The sequence below is a fragment of the Dromaius novaehollandiae genome, chromosome 9 (assembly GCF_036370855.1).
Source record: "Dromaius novaehollandiae isolate bDroNov1 chromosome 9, bDroNov1.hap1, whole genome shotgun sequence".
Taxonomy (NCBI): Eukaryota; Metazoa; Chordata; class Aves; order Casuariiformes; family Dromaiidae; genus Dromaius; species Dromaius novaehollandiae.
The window spans coordinates 32,183,379-32,206,303 of NC_088106.1; the positions used below are offsets into that span (position 1 = coordinate 32,183,379).

The following is a 22,925-nucleotide window of genomic DNA, read 5'->3' on the forward strand; positions in this document are numbered from 1 at the left end:
GCTTTCCTAGCAGGGGCTCCCTCAGCTGGTTTCCTAGACCCATGGCGACTCTCAGCTGCTGCTTTTTCAAGCCCTTTGTGGTCCGGAAGCCATTCCACGTTTTTATCAGCCGCTTCCAAGCCTTCTTTATGCTACTTGGATCTTTGGAGGTGGGGGAAGACCAGAAATGCCTGGTATTCAAGCTGGGGTTGCCTCAGGATTTATATAGCAACATAATGGTGCTCTCCAGTCTTTCCCCTGTGATCCTCTTCTGTTTGCTGCTATTGTTTGACTTTTTTTTTTTTTTCTTAATAGCTACAGAGCTGATGCTTCCAAGGGAGCTTCCATGGGGACTCTTCAATCTGTTTCTTGGGTGCTAGAAGCCTATCTGAAGACATCAGTGCACGCACAGACAGTTGGGTTGGGGCTTTCCCTTTCGTGCATTACTTTGCATTTACTGACAGCTCATTTCCCCTGCAGTTTTATCATGCCATCCCTGAGGACCAGGAGATCTTGTGCAATTCTGCAGTTGGCTTTAGCTCTGACTTTGCAGATCACTGCATAAGAAACAAGTTTTGTTGCTAACTCTCATCTCTCTGGAAGATGGCTTATGAATATGCTGAGCATCACCGGTCCCAGCACAGTCCTGCAGAATGGTGATGCTGATGATCCTTCCCATCTATTTTTTTGACCTGACTTTCCCTCTTGTGAACTTATCTCCGATCGTGTGTGACACACAGCCACTCCATGGGCGTCTCTTACTGGTTTGCTCTTACCAGGCACCTGTGGCTCCTGCAGAAGACTCAGCAGTGAGAAGCCTTGGCTGTGCATCGCTAAGACCACGCGGAAGCAGTGGCAGAGAGGCTGGAAGGAGAGTAGCTGAAAAAGCTGGAGTTCCTGGGGCTTCGGGACAGGTTTCCATCCCCATAAGAGTGGGTTAGAGAGAGGCCCAGAGAGGTGGGAAGCCTCTAGATGGGACCCCTCTTTGGTCCATGATTTATGGTTTTTTTGCAAGCAGGGAAACAAGTTCCCCTCTGCTCTGGGCCAGTTTGCAGAGAAGGAACAAGATCCTGGGCACAAAGCAAGAAGGGGAAGGGAAAGCAGTTGGCTTCTTGCCCATCCTCTTGAGCCAAAAAAGGTGGAGATGCCCTTGGAAGTATGACTGAGAGAGTCCAGTCACTGCAGTCCTGGTGGGAGACCAGTGCTAGACTCAGCAGCTAGTTTAAGGGGTTTTGTTGTTCTTTGTCTTAAATAGTCTGTTGTTAAGTGTTGGGAGAGGACCTCATGGCAGGACCTCTATACAGGGTCTCCCCCAACTTGCCATTCCCCCCAGCTGCCTGGGGGCAGCTCCATACGGCCTCTAAAAATGTCAAAAGGGCAACGGGGCCCTTTCATTTCAGAGTTGCCTCTTTCCAGACAACGGGGCCAACAACGGAGAGGACTGGGTGCCCAGTCTGGAGCTGCAGGGACATCCCTTTCTCTCTCGTCATGGTGTTGTGCTCCATTATGGGAGGGGGGGTTGCTTTGGGCAAGGTGGGGATATATCTGGTCATCGGGGAGTCACATGCCAATGCTGAAGCTGGAAATGTGCCAGGAGGGCATCCAAACGCGTTTGAATACAGGTGTTGGGGGCGGACAGGCTGTGGGAAGGAAGGGAGACAAGGCAGTCCCAGGCTCCAGGATACGTATTCCCTGCAACATCAGGGTTGGGAGAGTAGAGGTAGCTAGGATATGCTGGGGACCAAGTGGGCTCCTGGCAGCTGGGGGATGTGGGTGGATGCTCCCTAGAGGGGGAAACCACCAGAGACAGTCTGTGCACAGGGCAGCAGTTGGCACGGAGACTGGTTTGTACTCCTTGCAGCTTCTCCTGGGTCAGGAGGGCATCAGAGTGGGGGTAATGAGGTATAAAGATGGCCAGAATTGGGTCAGACATGAGGCTCAGAAGTGGCCCCTAGACTCATCTGCCCCCTTGGGCCAGTGCCTCCTGTTGCCCTGGGGGCTCTGAGAGCCTGGAGCCTGCTGCTGAGTGGCACTCGGTCCCATCAGCCTGGATGGGTCACCCACTGGTGTCACACCGACGGAGAGGAGGACGACAACCCCTTTGTGGGTGGACAATGCCCCCCAGGCCCCCTCAAGGTGGGAGGAGAAAGCCTGACAGCCATCTCTTCTCCATTCCTAGCCAAGCGGAGAGACAGCACTCCTTATTTTGCCTTTTCTTTGACCTCCTGCGTCTCCACAGGCAGAAGCATCCCTGGGCCAAGGAAGCACGTGGCGCACCCGTGGGAAGCACAAATGAATGCCAAGCCATTGCCTGATGTTAGCTTGTATTTGATTGCAATCTAGTATTTCTCCATTTGGGTGCTCAGATAGCTAATCTCACCAGCTAGTTCCATGTCTTTATTCCAGTGCTGGCGGGAGGCTACCCCAGTGGCTCCAGGTGTCCTGCACGACAGGAACTGAGCCCCACTCCATCCCTGGCAGGCAAAAACAGAAGTGCCTGGGGAGCTTGCAGAGCCTGAGCAATGCTGGGATCAGACTCAGTACCTGGCTTTCCTCCCCACCCCCTCCTGCTTTCCATAAACTGCAGGCAATTGCTCAGGAAGGGTTTACGGCATTCCTGGCATACCGCAGCTCTCACACCCGGCAGTTTATTTACCCAAATCCGGATGCAGATCATCCTTGCAGCAAGTCTGGCCAAAGCTAGCTGTTTGCAGACAGGTTGTCAAGCATAGGGACGATGCAAATGGGGGAATCAGCTCCTCTTGTGAGGCACCCGCTGCTGCCCTCCTCCATCAGGACTTTCTCAGTAAGGTCTCCAGGAGCTGGGAAGCTGGTGGGAATACAGCCTGAAAAGCCCATCTGTAAATGCAAGAATCAGGCTGCCGGAGAGAGGGTCCAGGCCTGGCAGGTTGGAGCAAGAGGTCACGGCTTCTCCTGTTACTACCCTGAGGATATGCCAGCAGGGCTTGGATTTTTTTGTTTGTTTATTTTGGTAGGGGTACTTTTCACCAGAGCAACAGTCTGGTCCAGCTCATCACACAAGTGCTCAACCCAGCACAAGGAAGGCAGCGGGGAGGCATGGGAAAGAGGAGAGAGGTTCCAGCAGCACACTTAGCTCTCTCAGATAGTTTGCCCTTTAAGTTGTTTAAGCTAATGTGGCTCATTTTTGGCTAAATTGGGTTAGGAGTGTGTGCACAAGCAGGTCATGTCATGGGAGCTGAGGGGCAAGGGTGACCGGCTCTCTGCACTGCCCACAGATCACATGCACCCACACCCCAGCAAGCCTGGGGTTTGGCTGCAGGAAAGGCACCATAGGCCATAGATTATAAAGTACCACATGGGGCACACCTGCAGACATCAAGGTGCCACGTCCACATGGGCAGCCTTCCGGGATGTAGCTCCCTGGCTTAGCCTGTTCCACAGGAACCTGCTCTCCTCAGGCAGCAAGGGGGAAGAAGGACTTGAGACCTGAAGGGAGCCAGTTCCCCAGGGTGTGGTACTCCTGAATCCAGCCCATCCACCCAGGAGGCTGCAGGGAGCCAGCAGGCATCCTGGGCACCCAGCAGCTCTGCTGCATTCCAGATGTGGTGGTGTCCACGAGGGCACAGGGAGGGTCCGCACTCCCTGCGATAGCTTTCCTGGTAAGAAATGCCTCCCAAATTCTCAGGAGAAGAGAGGAGGCATGAAGATGCTGCTCTGAAAAATGAGGTTACCATTCTGTAGAGGGCAGCTCCGGGTTTGGAGGTGGTGGGAGTGTTATCGCTTATTTTATCAGTTTGTCGTCACTGGTATTTCCCTCCGCCCTTTCTGCACCATCTCCATGCCACTGCTTTTTTTTTTTTTTTTTTTTTTTTTTTTTTCCCCACTCCTGGCATCCCTTGGACTCATATTCCTTCATCCCACGCGTGGTCCAGTTTACTGCTTAGGGTACTTTTGGCTCAGAGGCTGCTTGTGAGGGTAACCTGGGAGCATCATGACTCTCTACTGGAAACGACATGATGAGGCCATGATGTTCCCCTTTTGCTGCAGCTGGACTGGCTGGAGAAATGGTTGCCTCTAGGCTGCCGCAGGCTGCTCAGTGCTGCCCTTTGGCAGTGTCTCTTTTGCTGTCACACTCCAAATACCATGGATGAGCTCCTATCTTCCTCCTGCCCTGGTCCCAGCATCCCTGCATGTCTGAGACAGAGGTAGCTAGGAGACAACTGCCATGCTGCTACCTGGGCTGGTGCCTGCGTGCATCATCTTCCATGGGAGCGCTTGCACATCTGCAGCCTGGAGAGATGGAAAAAAGGCAGCGGGCTCTGCTCTGAATGCCACCGCAGTCACCCTGGTGGCTTTAGTGAGTCACTCCATGTCCCGAGGCACCAGCTCTCTTGTGGGTGACAGGGAGATGGCTCATCTGGTCTGGGAGCTATTTAGACAGGGATAGTCCCTCCTGCGGTCATAGTGTGTCTGGTACAATGAGACCATGGGCTCTGCAGAGACCTTGTCAGGATAAGGCTGATCTTCTCCTCTTGCTGGTTATCTCACTGGGGTCCCATGGCTGTTCTCTAAGTCACATCTCCACCAAGGAGCATCTTGTTGACCCCCCCCCATGTGTCTCCACAACAGTATTTCCACAGCTCTGGTTCCTGCCTTTCCTCATTTCTCCAGACATCCATGGAGCTTGGCCTGTCCCTCCTTTGTCCCTAGTCCCTCTCCCTCTGGTCCTTTCCCACTCCTTGTCCTCCCATGGCCCTCTCCTCTCCTCTTCCCCACCAGGCTGTTCCTTCCAGTGTCTTTGGCTCTTCACTCTTCTCTTCTCCCTTTGTAGCCCCTCCCCAGTGCACCTCCTCTTCATTTTTATTTGCCAAATGTCAGAGCTGGATGAAGAAAGAAAAGCTCATCACAAATTCCTTGTGATGGAAAATGGCTCTTTTAGAAGCAGAAAAATCTCTAGGTTTTCAACAGGATTTGGGAGAAAGGGAATTTCACTGATCTTAAAAATAAACCCAATATTTTTCCAGGGGAAATTTTGAAAGACCTCCTTTCAAAAGAGTTTCTGCTCCCTCAGTTAGAGAAGGAAGTTGGAGGAGGAAGGCTCCAGGCTTTCAACCTCCTCCCATTTCTCCATCTCTTTTCCCATGGAGATCACACATGGGTTCTGCCAGGGGAAGGACCCCCCCACGAGAGGGCTACCCTAAAAACCCCGCTGCCAGCTAACCCCCAGCCCCTTCCTCTCTCCTCTGCGTGTGGTTGCAAGAGCACTGCTAGTAGCTTAGAGTGGCATCTCCAGCCACCCTGGCCACAGGCGGGGCCAGGGGGGGAGTTGCCAGGAGCTTCAATCCTGCTGCAGGCCAGACTTGCAGCAAGCTTGTTAGCAAACCAGTCAGGCAAACCACGTTGGATTCTCCTATACACTGATGTCTCAAGTCCTGGCTTGCTCTTTAGGTCCATAGGAATGAAGATCTCCCTGCCATGCCTGCTCAACTCTTCATTTCTTTCCTTACGAGTAGGGCTCACCCAGCCTTACTCCTACACCTGCACACTGTGTCTCCTGTTTCCTCCGTGGCTGGGGAGATGGTTTTGGTGGAGACTTTTTAGAGCACAGCTGAGTGAGAGGAACAGGTGAGCTGCATGCTGGGCATGAGCTATCCCCCAAAACAAGAAACACTGGCATGGATGGGCCAATGCTTTGGGAAATTGGGCCACTTGTGCAAGTGGGAGCTGCTCCGTGCCTGTGGGCTGTGCTAAGACACGGGGCTGTTGGCCTGCACTGAAGTGAGTGTTCTGACGTGGGGTGGATGTTTGGCTCCTTTCAAAGATGTTCAGCCTGGGGCATCATCTCTGGGATGTCCCAGGGAACTGTCTGGTTGCACAAGGCACTTTACTTCCTAGTAAAGCATGGGCATCATGCTGGGGGCAATGCAAACCCCTTCCCCCAGTACCTTCCTCCTGCTGAAGAGCCCTTCCTTGCCTTGCCACCTTCCCTGGTAAGTTCACACACTCCCCAGACCCCCCAGGCTCATGGGCTCCATTCTGTGCACAGGTCTCGCAACTTGCTGGGTGGAGAGCAAGGTCTGTCCCCTTGCTTTCCCCTTACCAGAAGGCAAATGCTCCCCTCCCTGAGTCCTTGCATCAGACTTTGCATTCTACTGCAGTCATAAGCTTCCACCTGCCCCCTCCCTGAGAAGTCCCCTCTCTGTTCCTGCAGAGCATCAGTGCGTATCATTGTGCCTAACGTGCCGGAGCAGAGAAAGGTACGATGGTTTTGGGTGGATGTTGTTGTTTGGGGGGGGGGCATTCAAACACACAACGATGACGAGGCAAGAGGTCCAGCTCTCCAAAGGGCCGTGCCTGCTCTTTGCAAAATCTGGCTCTTCATCTGGCTTGTGAAAGCCCAGTTGTGCTGTGACCTTGGCACTGTGTCAGGAGCATGTCTGACCCGGCCGGAGTTGCTGCAGTGCTCTGCATGTGCAGGGTGGATGCAGTTCCCTCTGGAAGGGCGAGGATGCTCCATTTATTAAGCAACATGGCTGAGGGAGCACCCAGTAGTGCTTCTGAATGAGTTCAGTGAGGATGGCATGAACTGAATGTGGTCCACAGCTAAAGAGCTCATTAAGTTTGTGTATGAACAGTTTGGGAGTATGCTACTTTGCGGGAGACTTACTCATGGGAGAAGGGACACCTTCTGCCTTGTCCTCTTTTCCCCTTTCTGGGCAATTCACCCAGGGGCTAACAACTCACGTTTGCCAGCTTCGTATTTGAGCAGAGAAATGTCCTCCTTGTGATTCACTCTTCAGCTATTTTAAAAATGTACCCAACAGCTCTAGTGAAATTCCTGCTAACCTCTGTCTTTTTTGGCAGCTGGGGGGATCCTGCAAACTTGTGTTTCTGAGATGGCCGCTTTCCTCCAACAGCAGAGCTCTGTTTGCCTCTCGAGCACTGGCTGTGAGGAGATAAGGAATCAGGAAAGTGTAGCCAGCTGTTTCTCCTTCATCAGCCCTGCCTGACATCTATCTCAAAGCCCTTTCTCCTTCCCTCCTCCCAGCTCCCTCCATGCCTCCTTTTCTCCCAGGTATTGCAGTGTCCCTCTCCATTTCGCTGTCCTTACCTCTACCCCTTTGCAAGCAGTTGGTGAGGCCTGCTGGGCTTTCCTTCACCCCAGACTCATTCCCCCAGGCCAAAGCAAGGTGACCCACTCCAGTGGTTAATGACGATTTTCAAAATGTTGGCCCAGGGGCTGCCTGCCCAGTGCTTCAGCCTGACCTGCAATTCAGAAGTGTTTCTTTTGTGCCCCTAGACTGTCCCTCTTTGGCTCTTCGTAGAGGCTGCTCACCGTGGGACAGACATGGTGGAAGACGACACATGCATGCACCTCCCACTCCTCACCTAGCCCCAGCATGAACCCATCTTCACCAGGCTGCAAGCTACAGTGGATGAGAGCCACCCATGTCTGCTGCTGCCCCCCGCGAGGGTCCTGCATACCCACAGTGACACCTCCAACCTTGAGATGAGAACTGCCCAGCCTTATCTGCCACGGGAATGGAGTGGGAGTGGGAGTGGGAGTGGGAGTGGGAGTGGGAGTGGATGGGATGCCCCAACTCGGACACCTGACTCCTCGCCCCCAACCTATGCTGGCAGCGGGGATGAGGTGCCTGCAACATGCCGGCCCAGCTCCTTCCCCCTCACCCGGGTGAGGGCAGGCTGGGAGATTTGCCCTACGCTTTGCTTGGATAAGCAGAAGTGGTCATGCTGCGGAGCAAGCCCGGCAAATTCCTCATTCCTCTTCCCTGCGCTGTGCTGCCTGCCTGCCATCTTTGCATATAAACAGTAAACAGGCTGTTATTATCCTGGATGCTTTGAATAACTGTGGCTATTTTTTCTCTTCCCAGTATTCTAAAAAGGCAAAAAATTCCCTGCGGTTTCTGAGTCAACTCTTTTTTCTCTCTCTCTTTTCTTTCCTTCCCACCACCTCTGTGACCTTGAAAAACCAGGCAGACAAGCTTTCTGGCTCTCTCCCTCCTTACACTCACTCCCCAACTGTACTCCCGCTACCAATCTCATGATTACCCTGGCCCTGTAGCAGGCAAATTTGGGGCCAAACATGGCACTGGAGTAGCCCTGGCTTGCGGTGGCTGGCGGGATCTGGTCCTCTGGGCACCTTTCCCATAGCCTGCCCAAGCCAGAGGCATCTGGGGATGCTTTGACAAGCCTTCCCCTGGCAGTGCAGCCCCTGGGGATATGGCAGCTCACACAGGTCACCGGAGCAGGGGTTTAGCAGCTGCTGGGTCCACTGTACGCAGGACTCCGGATGCTGCATGTGCTCCTTTCCGTGTGTCCCAAAAGTGGTTGCAACTGTTGGAAGGCGTATTTCTCAGGATGAATCGGGAGCTGGGAGCTGGGAGCCCAGGTGAGTAAGGAGCTTGATTCAGTGGTAGCCGGGTGTCTGCTTGTCTGAGCTTCCACTGGAATCCCAGCCACACCATCCAGCCCTGCAGGCAGCAGGGGCTGTTCCCTATTCCCCTTGCAGGTTCCCTGGCATGGCTGCGACTCCCTCCTGTCCTCCCTCCCCTTTCCTGGCTCCTCATTCCCCTGCAGTGCTGCTGCTTAGAGACTCCTCTGTCTTTGTTGCAATTTGACCTCCCTGGGAACATGCCTCTGCCCTCCTGTGGACCAGCACCCAGGCGCGTGGGGGTCCAGGAAGGCCTTCAGGTCAGGGTGCACAGCGTGCACAGGGCAAGCAGGCACGTGACAGGCAAGGGGTAGCTGGGGCTGAAAGCTGCTTTTTAGCCTGGGCTTAATGCCTAAAGGTTTCCAGGCAGTCAGGGCCTGTGGGAAGAGGCATGGAGCAAATCAGGGCTCATGTATCCCTGCTAGATCCTCAGGCTTCATGCACGCTGCCTGCACCCTGCTCCTTGCAGCCATGAAAGTAAATGACATTTGCTCCTGCAAGGATTTACTGTTGTTTTTTTTTTCTTTCCCTCCCCCAAGTATGTTACTTCACACGGAAAATGAGTCAGGGCCCTGTCGCCTGAACACTGGTATGTGGGTCAGGGTGCCGAATCATACATTCCACAGAGCAGAGATTCATGCCTCAGTCAGCAGCGAGGTGGAACGATCGCAGAGGGAAGGACTGTTTCCTCCTCCCCGTCCTGGGCACACTGGTGGAGGCAAGGTCCAGCAGCCAGATCACCAGATCACAGATCTATCAGTCTAACTTCCAGTCCATGGCTCAGCCTAATGGCAGACCTGTGGGTTACTGTTTTAGGCTAAAAGGAAAGTAAGGAAACGGTTTCACAACATTTCATATGGCAAGAGCCCGCTGTTCGTCTTTGCTCAAGATGAACATAAGCAACATCACCCTCTCTCACTACTTCCTGGCAGTAGTCCAAGCAATGGGAATCGCTATTTCAAGCCATGACCTACCACATTATCTGCATCCCAAAGAGGCTGGCTGACCTGTGTGATCTGAGATAACACTGCCGGGACTCCCTGCTCCTCTGTCTGCCTTTGAGAGTAGATGCTTGGTGGGGCTGGCTCCAGGTTCAGTCCCAGGTTGTTTAATCTTAGCAGAATTTTTGGGATACCTCAGATGTTCTGGCAGCCGATGAGCAACAGCAAATGTCTCCTTATCCTGTGCAACCTCGCCTTGTCTGGGGGGAAGATGAGACATTTTTCTGAGTATTCACAGATGCTGAGCTTTATCCTGGAGGGGCAGGTCAGACAGGCGTTTCACAGCTATTCTGGCTGTCACCGATAGTACCAGCCCTCACCAACTACCAGAATCTGACTCAGGAGAAGTGATTGAACCGTTTCTGGCACAAAAATGCTTTTTGTCAAAGAAGAAAGGTGGTCAAACATGCTCTGTTTGCGGGAACGGGGTCAGGGTGTTTTGGCAAAGTGCCTTGATCTTCTGACATGATTTGTTTTTCATACAGTTTGTGCTGAAGAACACCTTGTTCCAAACAGCGGGTTTTCCTCTCTGCTGTCTGGCACTTTGTGACACCTTTCAATAAGCCTGGCTGGACAACGGTCATAAAGTGAGGAAGAGGAGGACGATGCCAGCTGGAAAGTGGAGGAAGGGCAGGACCTGAGTCACACTCCTTACCCTTTGGTGTTCTAATACTTTTATAATAACACACAACAGCATGGCTCCTTCACAGCTTCCCAGTGCTTCACAGCTGGTAAAAGCTGAACTCAGGAAGTGGGAATAGTGCAGGGAAAGGGCAATTTTTCACTTGGGAATTTCTTTTCTATTAAGCAGGCTGATGAGTATAAAACCTTTTTCTTCCTTAGTCTGATTATTGATACAGTTCTCATCTCTGTTTTTCCAGAGAAGGGCAAGAGAACAAGCAGGAACAGAAAAATCAGGCTGGGAAGCACATCCATAGTAGCTTAAAAAGACTGAAAGTATATAAAAGGCAAAACAAAGAGTCGGTGTTAATTCTCACATGCTTTCTTTAGTCCTGGCTCTGCCTGTCCCTGCCTTCCTACCATCTCCTGTCTGTCACACACTGGGGAAGGGGCTTCTGCCAGGAGCAGTTGCAGAAGAAGTGATAGCAGCAATAAGGATGGCCAGTAGAGCCAAGTGAAATGGAAATTTCATTCTCCTATGAATTTCCTCCAGGACATCCATATCTTTCATTGCCCACAGACTTCTAGCAAGGTGTTGTGTAGGAAACCAACCCAATGAGTTGTCCACTGCTATCGGCCCTTCTAAGCCTGACTGAAGGAGTTGAATAAAGCAAGAGCGCAGAAAGGCGAGAAAGCTCATGAAGAACAAAGAGAAAAAAGGGATCTAAGAGTATAAGAGTGATCAGGTAAGGAAGAAGGCTGGGAGGAAGGGGAGGGAGAAAAAGTAGCCAGGCTGAGAAGCATCCTTCCAGCTTGCTGAATTGGCAGCCCAGTCTCTCATCTCCTGGTTCCAAGCCACTCTTTCTGTGAACTCTGTATATGAGACTGGCTGGCTGTGAGGAAGACACTAGGAAGACTCTGTATCAAGTCTTCCCCTTCTCAGGACAGTCTGTGAGGATGCCCTGAAGATTATTCATGCCCTTAACCATAAGTCCATGTGAAGTGCTGCCCTGGGTCAGGACAGCTATCACATGAGGGTGACTATTGCACTGGGTGGGTAGGGGTCTCTGGTGCAGGCTCCTTGGTAGCGTACTAGTTTCAGGGGCACCAGGGTATAACTTTCTGCAGAGTGGTGGTAGGAAGGGAGCCAGCTCAGAAAGGGTGTGCTCACTTTGGCTTCCCTCACGCTGAAGAAACAAACTGCAGTTATGGAAAGAAGACAAGTGATGGTGGAGAGGGGTTGAGCAAAGCCTGCAGGCCTGGGTTAGCACGAGATAAGGGTAATTCATTTATTCCAAAACTCATTCAGCCCTGATTATCTTTACAAAGGCCAGGAAGACCGAACAAGAAATCTTGACAGCGACGCATATTCTCAGGCTATTCTTGCAGTTGCTAAGCAGCTGGTGTAGTGAGGCAATAGCTGGCAGTGCTTCCATTTGTGTTATTATCATAGGCTGGAGATGGAAACGAACAAGCACTGCCCACCTCTTGTAGAGCAAATCTTGATGTCCGGAGTCCAGAAACTGTCACTGCCTGGCTTTATGCTTGGGAAAGCTCCTGCCTTGCATAACGATAAAAGCTTCCAAAGGTTAAACGTGTAGAAATGAAACCCTCATGGGAGGCATACCAAGTGATACTGCACTGTGTCCCTACCCTCACTTACCGAATGGGAGGAATACATTCCCGGGAACACGTGAGGGGGGAACGACCTGTTCTCCCAGGTGTAATGGTGCCGTGGATGAACAGCTTGAGGGTGTTGGAGGGCAGGAGACCACCTTGCCAATAAGTGCTCTTCTCCATACAATTTTGCTTTCCAAGATCCTTTGCTGCAGCATCAGTGAGCTGGACTCAGGCAGTGCCCACAAGTGTGGCTGGGATGTAGGATGTTTTTCCCTGTGGAAACAGCTACATGTCCCCACCTGAGCCTGTAAAATGTCTGGATCTTAGGCACTGAACCAAGGGAAGAGGGGTGAGAGGACAACCTGGAGATGTGGTTTCCCCTGTGGAGAGCTCTGCAGGTACAGAGATTGGACCACTATGTTCCAAAGTTAAGACAATTAACTACATCTCCCCCACCCTGGCTGTCGCAGAGTTTGGTACAATCTCTTATGAGCATGTATCTTTAGAAAACAAGGCACTGGTTACTTTATCTGCTCTAAAAGCTCCTTGGAATGAGTCCTTCACAACATACAGACAAGACCTTCCAGAAAAGTTTCCAGAAGAAGTAATAATTAGTAATAAAGGGTGGGTTTCAAATGCAGGCTAGCTCTAGCTGGGTCCCCTGAGCATCCAAGCACCCCAGCTTCAGACAGATGAAAAACAGCCCTGGGGCTGGGCCTTCCCCTATTGCTGACTGACACCCACTGGTGATGGGGAGGCAGGGTGAAGGAGGTGGAGAGCCAAGAGAAGACTTTGTTTATGAGTGTTTCTCTTTAATGGAAGTAATTAGCAGGGTGATTTAGCACTGCTGTTTTTTTTCCCGTAAGAGCAGGTCTGTGGCCAAACCCGGCTACTTCTACATTTGCTTCTGGCCAGCGGAAGAGCTCTGTGTTCAGACTACCAGCTCCACTGCCCTGACTCAGTACTTTATGTCTCTACATCTTTCCCTCCTCCAGATCTGTTGGTTAAAACTACTGCTGCAATGGGGAAGCATTGCTCCTTGCTGATTTAGAAAATGAGACGTAATTTCCAGGGTGCTGGCTCAAAAAGGTATCGCTTCAATATTTTTAGTAGGAATCTCCCAGAAGCTGAACCCGATGCCTTTCACAGCACAGCACTGCCTGGCTGAAGAGAGTGTCTCTGGCTTTCTCTCAGTCAGAAGGAATAAAAAGCATCGAAGCAGATTACACATACAGACTAAGAGACATCTCCAAGCCCAGAAGCTGGGAGAGCTGAGTAATTTCCAACCTTTAAACAGGTCTGTAAGAAACCCAAGTGGATTTCTACTGAGAGCCAATGGCTCGGATTCAAAGTCAAAAGTTTCTGGCCAGAACTAGAAGTCAATTTGAACAGCACTGGTGACTGGTAAGTGGCTAGTGAATTCATCCTCATGCAGAGTCTCTGAGGGAAAGCCTGCTTTTGTGGGGGAGAATTTCACCCTGCAAACCATGAGCATCACAACAACGTGCTGTAGCTCAACAATCTGGATTGTGCCTGGAGTCCTGCAGCTCCACGGGAAGTTAGACCCGATGAGAAAATTAATGTCTTCAGCCTTGGAAATGATGAATCAAGCATCTGTTACCCATGTACAGTAGGCTAGCCCAGCCCTGCGGTTCACCCACAGATGTGGTGTGAGCTTGCCACAGAGAGGCTGCCCGTGTATATGACCTTGGAAAAATAGGAAACGTGGAGGGTAGTGGGGCCAGCTATTCTGAAGAGCAGAGAGGGGCACAGAAGGAGGAGGGAGGCCAGGAGAAAGGTGGCTGGAGCCATGATGGAAAGCAGGCTCCTGTGGGACTGAGGACCGCAGGAGAGCCCTGTGTGCTGACCAGCCCTGCTCCTGTTACACTGCCCACTGTCTGGAGCCTGTCTGGGGTATCTGTCAACCTTGATTCTTGATGAACATACATATTTCTGCAGGGATCATCAGGTTGGATGGGGCTGCAAAGCCCTGGGGCTGGCTTTGCTGGATGTCCCCCATGCAGAGCCTCAGATTCCTCCGAGGAGCAGAGGCTGGCAACATGGCCAAGGGGCACAGGGCTCTGCGAGGGCTGCTCCTGCCTGTGGGGCAAACTCGGCTCATGAAGCACAGCCATAGAGCACAGGGAAGCAGGACTCAAGCGATTCACCACCTGGTGGGATATGAGCACAGGACCTCTACCTCTGGGACCTAACTTGTCAGAAACATGAAAGCAGCAATAAATAGACAAGAGACCAAGATCAAAGGGGAGGAAAGGGCTCTCTGCTTGGCAAAGCTGGATCACCGGGAAATCCCAGAATCACTGAAGTTGGCAGGGACCCATGGAGATCCTGAGTCTACCACCCCTGCCCAGAGCAAAGTTAGATCAGGATACTTAGGACCTTGTTGAGTCAAGCATGGATTACCCCCGAGGATGGAGATACCCCAGCTCCCAGGAAGACCAACCTGGCCCACCAAAGGAGGGCAAGAAGAGAGGGAGCACACAGAGGACTAGTGTGGTGCTGGCCAGGAATGTCAAGGGAGCTAGATGACAGATTCCAGAGATTAACCTGCCTTGCTAACACTAATGAAATGGGGGAAGGGAACATGGGAGTCAGCCTGCCTGGGAGGCCTAACACCCCTACCATCACCAGGCCCATTATACTAATTGTGTGTGTAAATTAAAGTACTTATATCTGTGCTCTTGGCCTGCTAGAGGCAAATGTTGCTGTCCAATGCACATAATTTGGGATCATTGTCTAATGTAAAGAGTGAGTGTGAGCTAACAGGAGAGATGAAAACAATGTTTTTAAGTGAACAGCATTTTTCAGCCAAAGCTCCATATTCAGGCCAACTCCCTCAAACTGAGAACTTGTGTTTGAGTTGTCCCTGCCCCCAAATCCTTTTTATTATTTCTTTTTATGAAAAAATTGAAATATTTCACTGCAATATTTTGGAAGCACAACTTCCCATTCGGCAGGGGGTGTTTTTGAAACTTTTCACATTAGTATGTGCCATAAAAAATATTTAAATGGAAAATGAAAAGGAACCAAGCATCCTGCTAGAGCCGAAGTGGGCTTTTTGTTTGCTTGCTTGGTTTTGCTGTAGTGGGAAAGTTTTAGAGATTTGTGGGGCTTGGAGAGTGCTGGCAAGCCTGTTCAGCAGGAAGGAATGCTTCTGCTGCAGTGTCCTGTCCAGAACCCAGGAGAAATGGCCAAATTCTTCTTTTTCTGCCTTCATGCAACTTCCAGGATAGAAAAAGAGGGCTTGTCCAAAGCAATCCAAATACATGGCAGTCCCAGACTTGCATCCTTTAAGCCCGATCAGATACTGGCAAGACTCACATTCCCCTGCTTTCCTTCTTCCTGCTAGTGCATGGTGTCAGCATTGCAGATACAATTAGCTTCTGGGCTGTGCTGTTTGGGGAGTTGTGGGGTTTAAGGGCAGAAGATCAGACTGCCAGACCCGCGATGCTTACGCTGTATTGATAACTCTGCTCCACTTGCAAAGAAAAGCTGTTCTTCCATGGGCCACTAAGTCCAGACCATGGGCCAGTATTAAATGGGGATTACCTGGCAGCTCCTGGCACACCGCCCTGGCAAGACCGGCAGAAATCCTTGCAGGGTTGGATCTGGCTCTGAACTGAGGACACATTCCCAGGGACTTCAGAGAGCAGGGCCAAGACCCATCACAAGTAATTGCAAAGTGCTTAGGCCAAATATATTAAGGTAACTAAGCCAAGGATTAATTAACTGGATGAAGAAAAATCACAGTCATTAAAACCTCATTTGAAAGCAAAGGAATTCAGAATTAGGATTCTTCTAAGCTCTCAGCATGGATCCTGTAGCCTCAGCATGTGTCCACTGTATGCGGCAAATACCACCTCCAAAGGAGAAGCTTCCACCTTTGCTGAGCAAGGTAGAAGCACACAGGGCCAGATCCTCAATGCGTAGCAGCAGCCCCAGGGGCCCCACATGGGCTGAAGCAGGCTGGCAGGTCCTGACATGGGGTTTTCTGAACTTCCCACGGACAGTTTTGGTTGACTGATTCTGCTTTAAAGACAGTTTTCAAATTCACCACCTCTTTTCTGGTTTTGAAAAAGAAATTCTTTTCATGCCTTCTGAGGAAAGAGATTTTTGGATGAAGGAATCTGCAGCTAAAACTTTCTGAGATAAGGAGTTCAGGAATAAAATTGCAAGAAGGTCCTCTCTAAACCCACTATCTCCCAGGTCCAGGGAGACTTAGGTAATTTAAAGCAGACTTCACAAAGCAAATTATTTCCTAGACAATGACCAGAGAAATTGCTGCAGAAAAGCAACGTCATCAGTATGGGTGAATGACGTCCAGCTAAAGCTTATGTGAGGGGAAAGCAGTTATGACTCATTCAGGCGGGTTTAGTACAGAGCATTGCCCAGAAGCAGTCTGTAAGGATGAAGGCAGTAACTCAGGCCTTAGCAACCACTCAGGAAGGGGAGAAGGCCTTTAACTAGAAACCACTTAACTTCATTTACAAGGTATTAACATTAGCATTGAGTCACTAAATAGTAAAATTGCTCAAGAAATTTCAAATGAAACATTTTCCTATACAGAAATGCCTTGTTTTCTTTTCTTTTTTTAAACTGAGCTCTTTCTTCCAGGGAAAAAATGATGTTTGACCTTCTTTCCTGGTGGGGAAAATACTTCATCGCAGCTCGCCGTTCCACCAGTCGGTGTTTCATTTTGAGGCAGGCTGGCACAAGTTGTGTCTCTCTGTGGCCCCGCTCCGTGTGTGTCCCTCTGGCTGGATACTGGGCTGTGCCATATCTCCCAGCACAGCTGTCTGCACTGCCCCAGTGTCAGGATAACTCTTGGGAAAGATAGCCATCAGGGCTGCAGAGCCCTTAGGATTATGACTTTTCCTCTGGATCCAGGACAGAAAGTGAATAAAAGTCACCGTCCCCGAAATCCCGATGGGACAGATGTTGTGAGTGTGGTGTTCATTCTGTTTTTCCATCGGCTCTGGTTAGCGCTTGGCAATCAGGAGGGCAGGCAGGCCTGGGGCTCTGCTGTTTCCGGGCAATACCAGAGCCTCATTGAATCACCACCTTCGACTGTTCAACAGGGACTTGCTAAAATGAGGAAAACAACGTTAACCTTAAAGCTGCTCTCTTGACCACACTGAATCTCCTCTAACCTGGGTTTCTGCCACAAATCCAAAATCATGTGTGTCATCCTCTTCCTTTGTTCATGGGTGTTAAAGGGAAGACAGCCATGACCTGATTGCACATGGTTTTTATTTGGCCTGCAGTCGCCTTGTGCCATTCTGGGACCAGGGAGAGCCAGGCCATCATCTGAAGCGGTACCTGGCCACCCCGGAGCCTCTTGCGATGTCAGTGCAATGCTAGTGCACAGAAGTCATTCCTGCACCCGGGACAGAAGGGAAGAGCCATGGATGTGGCAAACCACCACTCACGGTCATACCTGAGAACTGCCCCTTGCAGCCAGTCATTCTTTTGGCTTTATATCATCCAGGAGGAATTCCAGCACTTTCTGGTTATTTCTACTCCCTCCCAAGTTACATGGGACAAGAACAGGGCACGAGAGAGCTGCTGATGCCTCTGCCTTGCTTGTGCCAAGCCTACACCCTAGTTTACAAGCTATACCCAGCAGATTTTGGTTGCATGTGAGGCTGCCCCACCTTCTCTCTGACCTGCACACACACAGCAAACTTTTGAGGGCTGGGAAAGGCACAAAATAAAGAGCACCATCATCAGGGTACTTCCAAGAACTTTGCTTTGGTGAGTGTTTTTTCCCTATTTTTTCCCTACATCACTTCAGTTCCCTTTCTACTTTATTGCTAAGTTTCTTCAAAAAACACAAACTGTAAGATTATTTGTTTGTTAATTGAGAAGAAGGTTGTATATTTCTCAGGGAAATGACAGAAACATTTTGTTTTAAATTTGGGAAAAGCAATTGGCTTCAGACAGAAACAAGGCCTGGAAAGTTTTAACTACTGATGTTCAAAATTTTACAGCCATGTGTATGAGGTTTCCTTAAAATTTTTCACTGGGGGGTAAAAAATCACTTCCCTTAAATTCTCTAATTCTTTAATAGATAAACTTGAAACAACCTGCTTCATTTCAAACTGATATATTGAAGCCAAATGTTTTGCTTTGATCACCCACAGTGTTTTTCTACCCAGTGCTTCCATTTGAAAAAAAGGTTCTGAACTCATCATTCCATTAATATTTCCGTAATATGCAAACTGCTCACCAGCTTCAGCAGAAAAACAGATGTTGAAATACTGTGCTTTCCCATGAGAGGGATGAGCTGGTTTTTTGTACACTTTTGTTTTCAAGAAAAGATGAAATACCACAGACACTTTGGGGACCATCAGAGTTGGCACAGTAAAGGATATAAGTGAACACCAGCTAAATACGACCTTAGTGGGTGAAAAATGCTCCTTCCAGCCTGCCGCTCTTGCTCACAGGGACATTGATAGAAATCTAAGATACTTTAGGTACTGTTGTGACAGATAAACCAGGTGGTACAAGTATCAGAAAGAGGAGGCAAGATTTGCATCGTTCTTCAATGAGTAGTGTGCTTTTAACAAGGAGCAGTTCCCAGGGCTCCCTGTGGGAGAACGAGCAATGCTAACTGCAAACAGAGTTAAGGTCACTTTTTCACAGCAGCATACACATATGGCAAGCCTCTCAGTGCATCGATCTCCCACTCCGTTTTCCCATGCTGAAGAAAGCCCTATTGGTTCTTTTTCAACAGCACAAAAATGTCTAGCTCAAGAAAGATGTGCAGGTAGTGATCTGACAGGTAATGGAAGAGGGACTTGTCCTGTGTATGATTATAAGGCGGGAAAATAGTGGTTATCTAAAAGTTGATGTGCAGTGAAGGGGAGAAACCTGGGGCACTGTCTGGCTCATAGCTTCACCATCTCCTAACCAGGCCTGGGTAGCTTTCTGGTAGGGATGAAGGCAGAGCTGAGGTGTAGGAGTGGATGCATAGTCTCCAGAAGAGAAGCACGCAGCGGTCTCCAGGCAGAGACAGGAACTTGTCTGTTCCTCTGGCAAAATCCAGCTGAAAGCAGTAGCCAACCTGTGTATATGGCAATGGGTAAAAATGTTCTCCAAACATATACAGAACAGCAACAGGGGAGAACGTCCACACAGTGCTCTTTGCTGTCTATGTCATTGCAGGACTTCTTCTTCATCGCATGTGACATCTTTTCTCAATTGCTCCATTGTCTTCCCAGGAGGCCACGTTGTGACGCCCTTATTCCAGCTACATAGTCCGCGATTTCTCCAACAGTCGTGGCCTTCCAAGAGAGGGCAGATGCCAGCCGCGTGGCGAGTTGCTCCACGCTATTCCCTTCCCTGCATGCCATTCCTCCCCAGGGAGCCTGTGCTTCTCCAGCTGGCTGCAGACACCAGCACGCCCTACTGACTTCAACCCTGGGGCAAAGCCAGAAGAAGGCTGCCCCCATACTCATGTGCAGGACCCCTCTGAGTTTAGCGATGCCTTCCAGCCTCTTACTCAGCTGGGTGTATGCCTCACTACCATTCCCTGCACATTTTGAAGGCACTTCAGAGGACTCAGACACTTGGACCAGACCGCCGTTTGATACCAAAGTAGTGAGTGGGATGGGAAAAGCACTGCACACTGGCAGAGCCCACTGAAACAAGCCATCAAACCCAACCACCTCTGGACCCAACCACCGGGCCAGCCTGCTCTGCTGCCTCCCCATCCACAACGGGCAGACACCATGGGCCACGGGGGTGCTGCAGCTCTCCCGGGGAGCTCCCGGTAAGCTCTCCTCATGCAGAATCAAAGCAGCGGGAGTGAGAAAGGAGTTACAGAATCTTAAACAAAAAATGAGTTTCAGAGACAAAAACACGAACAGCAAGAGGCAGAATGTGAATTTTGGGCTTAATAGAAAATGACACACACTGGAAAATATTCCCACCCACATTTTTATAGCCTTAAAGTGTGATACTTTTTTTTCTTTTGCATAAGATCCAGTATGAAGTAATATTATGCTGATGGAGCCCAGCCTTGTGATCTGATGGCAGGCACAAGCAATTTGTAAGCAATACCATATTTGCAGAGTAAACAAGGGGTCAGTACAGGAGACAGTACATGGCCATGTGTGCCTAAGCCCGTTTGAGAGTAACGCGTCCTCTTTTCGGGAAGCTATGGTAATTCTTCTCCAACATGACTGGCTGTCCTGGAACTCCTGGCATGTCTCGAACCCATCAAAAGTTTAGAAGCACATTGTCATGGTAATGAAAACATACTCTTTTTTTCCAGCTGTCAAAAAGAATGTTGAGGCAAACAAACAAACAAAAAGAAACGGAACCAGCAGAGGAAATTCTAAGAAAATGAACTAAGCCGGAAAACTAGCAGGCGGCTCCCTTCCCCCTGCTCTAAGGCAGTTTTCTCCCTAACAAACATTGGCTGGAGACAGGCAGGAAATCTTTTAGTGGTGTTAGCAAGGTCCTGTCTGCACAGGGAAACACACCAGAATAGCTGTCGGGCCATCAGCTAGTCAGCCGGTGCTATTCCTGAGTTGCTCCCCCAGTACGTGCTCTATTCTGGACCAAAAGTTGCTTTATCCTGGAATAGAGCTGCCCCAGAAACTTTATCCCATGATGGCTATTTTGGGTTGTGTCTCCGCAGAGTTAAATGTGTAGCTCCAGCACCCGGGAGGCTCCAGCTCCCGGGTCCCTCTTTTCATTTATGCGATTAGTTATATAATGCACTTCTGTTGAAAGGCCCCTGCTCGTGTATTCCTATGTTTTCATCTTTGTCCTCCTTCCTGTTCCATTCACTTTTCTCCCCATCTTGCTTTGATTTATAGCATGTCTGTCTAATCAGTGGCATTGCTTTTTCACCCTGCGGTTGTTTGCACACGGCAGTGGGACGGTTGTGAGTCTGTGCCAGGTCTGGAGCTGACCTCTCTCAGGGAGGAGTGCGGGCTGGCATGGAGGAAGGCTCAACCCGGGGCTGCACTGTGGGGCACTCCCAGCACCCCCTGCCCAGTCTGAGATCTCTGGCAGGTGTCTGGAAGACCAGATCTCAAGTGCCAGTCATTTTTATATGCTCTGCTTTCTTGTTTATCACCGCTTGCAGGGTGTAAGCCCTGCCATTCTTGTCTTCTATGCCAGACATGCACTGGCAGTGCTCTTGGGCATATTCCAAGCCAGTAGCAAATCCTTGACCTGCTGATGAGACGCAGTCAGGAGGGTGTGAAGGAAGCCATGCTGCTAATGTGGAAGCTCCAATCTTTGCTTTGCAAAGCCTAACAGGACTGTAAGACAGAAGACAGCCCATGCTAGAATTGGGCATGTTTGTGACTGCTTGCAGCTGAGCTCAGGAGATGACAGAGCAATAGCATCAGAGGATGACATCTACGACTGTAACACAAGCATTAGTCTTAACCCTTCTAAGCCAACATGGGCAGAGCATTTTCATTTCGGGTTGACTCTTCCCACTATTGATCTGAAACAAGCTTTTTCTCTTCCTCTGCTGGAAGAACCGGGGGAGGTGCCCTTTGCGTGGTGGGTCTGTTTTCTGCGCTTTTCTTTTCCTTCAAAATGTTAGTTTGGGGCAATAGGTCTCTCTTCATTTGGGCCCAGCTCACGCCTGCTGTCCTCCTGTGCAGAGGAACCAGAGGCCAGGTGGCCTCACTTCCTTTGCATCCTCCAGCTTGCAGAAAATTTTAACGAGCAGTGCCCAGCTGTGCCAAGGCTGACAACAGAAGAAATTCCCAGGACTGAATGGCTGTGGTGGGAGAATGAGGATGAACCAGTCCTGGACTGGTGGGCATGCAGCAGATTGAGGGAGCATGACTGCAATCTGCCATACAGATTTTGGAGACATGAGCTGTCTCCTTGTCCTGTGCTTTGACAGTGGCATCCAGACCCAAGATATGGGCTCTTATGTGCTACCACCACATGCATCAAGCGCTCAGGAACAGTGGGCCTTCCACACTGCAAACAAAAAGAATTTGTTGGGTAACCCTGGATGCTCCCTGCTGCTGTACTTCAGAGCATGACTAGAAAGCATTGGCTTGCTCAGACATGTCTAGGTGAGCACTGCCTTTCCTTTCAGGTTCTGCAACAAACTGCTGGTACTTTTCTTTGTGCAACATCTGGAAACTTTCCACAAGCTGAAGCAGGTATGGAAAGTATCTACCTGCATAGCTGAGCCTCCTGAGAATATTGAATTAGCTTGCTGTCTTCCATGGGATATTTGGTGCTCTCCACTTGTAACAACGCAGTAGGTTGGGATGGTGTTGCCACATTCACCACCTCCCTGGGTGCAGAATCAGAGATGCTTCACACTGCTGGGTGAAATGGTTGTGAGCTTCTGGCCAGTTGCTCTCTGTGAGACATGCTGACTTTTGGCCCATGCTTGGCCCTCTTCTCCTGAGTACTTGGGTGAGGAGCTGAGCATGAAGAAAGAGGGCACAGAATTATTTGGTGGGAAGGGGTCTAGGAAAGGGGCCTGCTCAAAGAGGAACCCTGGCTTTATGGTTCAGAGAGGAGCTCTTCTAAGGAAAAAAAATCTGACCAGAGGGGCTTTTTGTGATATGTTTTTTTATCCATCCGTTTTCAAACTGCAAGTTCCCAGAGACTAGGAATAACCCACAGGTATTTTGTTGTTAAAAAATCTGAATTCTGCAAATTCTTTTGAAACTCTCAACTTTCTCAGTTTCCTTGCAATCTCTGTGCTTCATCCTCCTTTAAAACCAGTGGAATGAGCAGCATTTCCCTGGCATAGTAATGCTGATGTAATGGGATGGTGAATCAGTGGTGATCTTTCTGTCTCAACCATGTTGTATTATTGTTATTGCCTGATGCTGAAGTTTTGCTATTTTAAGTCACAAAGCCCTGTACAATCTAGTCTAAATAAATGGCTAACTGGTGAGTAAATCTGTTGTATCTGATTTCAGATCTATGAACTAGTGAAAATTGTGCTAATGCAAAACTACACTGGTTCAGAAGACCCGGTTCCAAACAAACTGGATCCCATGTGGTAATCCAAGTTGTGTGTAACATTATGAAGTGCATAAATAACATTTGCTAGCCTTTGGGTGTGTCAGAGGGGCAGGGTGAATTATAACGCTTGCATTTGCCTTAAAAAGGTACCTGGCTTTGTGAGCTGAAAGCTAGCGATGGGTCTAGCGCTTGAATTTAGATTGAAGTTTGGTTTGGTTTCTGCCACAGTACAGACACCAAAGCAAGTCAGCTTTGGCCATGTAGAAACCTTATGAGAC

The 22,925-nt window shown here is 49.9% G+C and overlaps 1 long non-coding RNA gene across 1 annotated transcript; it reads left to right on the forward strand.

Annotated features, from left to right (window-relative positions):
• The first annotated feature begins 7,536 nt into the window (after window positions 1-7,536).
• On the forward strand, window positions 7,537-22,656 carry LOC135329199 (uncharacterized). The gene is made up of 3 exons (XR_010390564.1): window positions 7,537-8,371; window positions 16,291-17,430; window positions 18,900-22,656. It is a non-coding gene; the product is annotated as an uncharacterized LOC135329199 (long non-coding RNA).
• The last annotated feature ends 269 nt before the right edge of the window (window positions 22,657-22,925 follow it).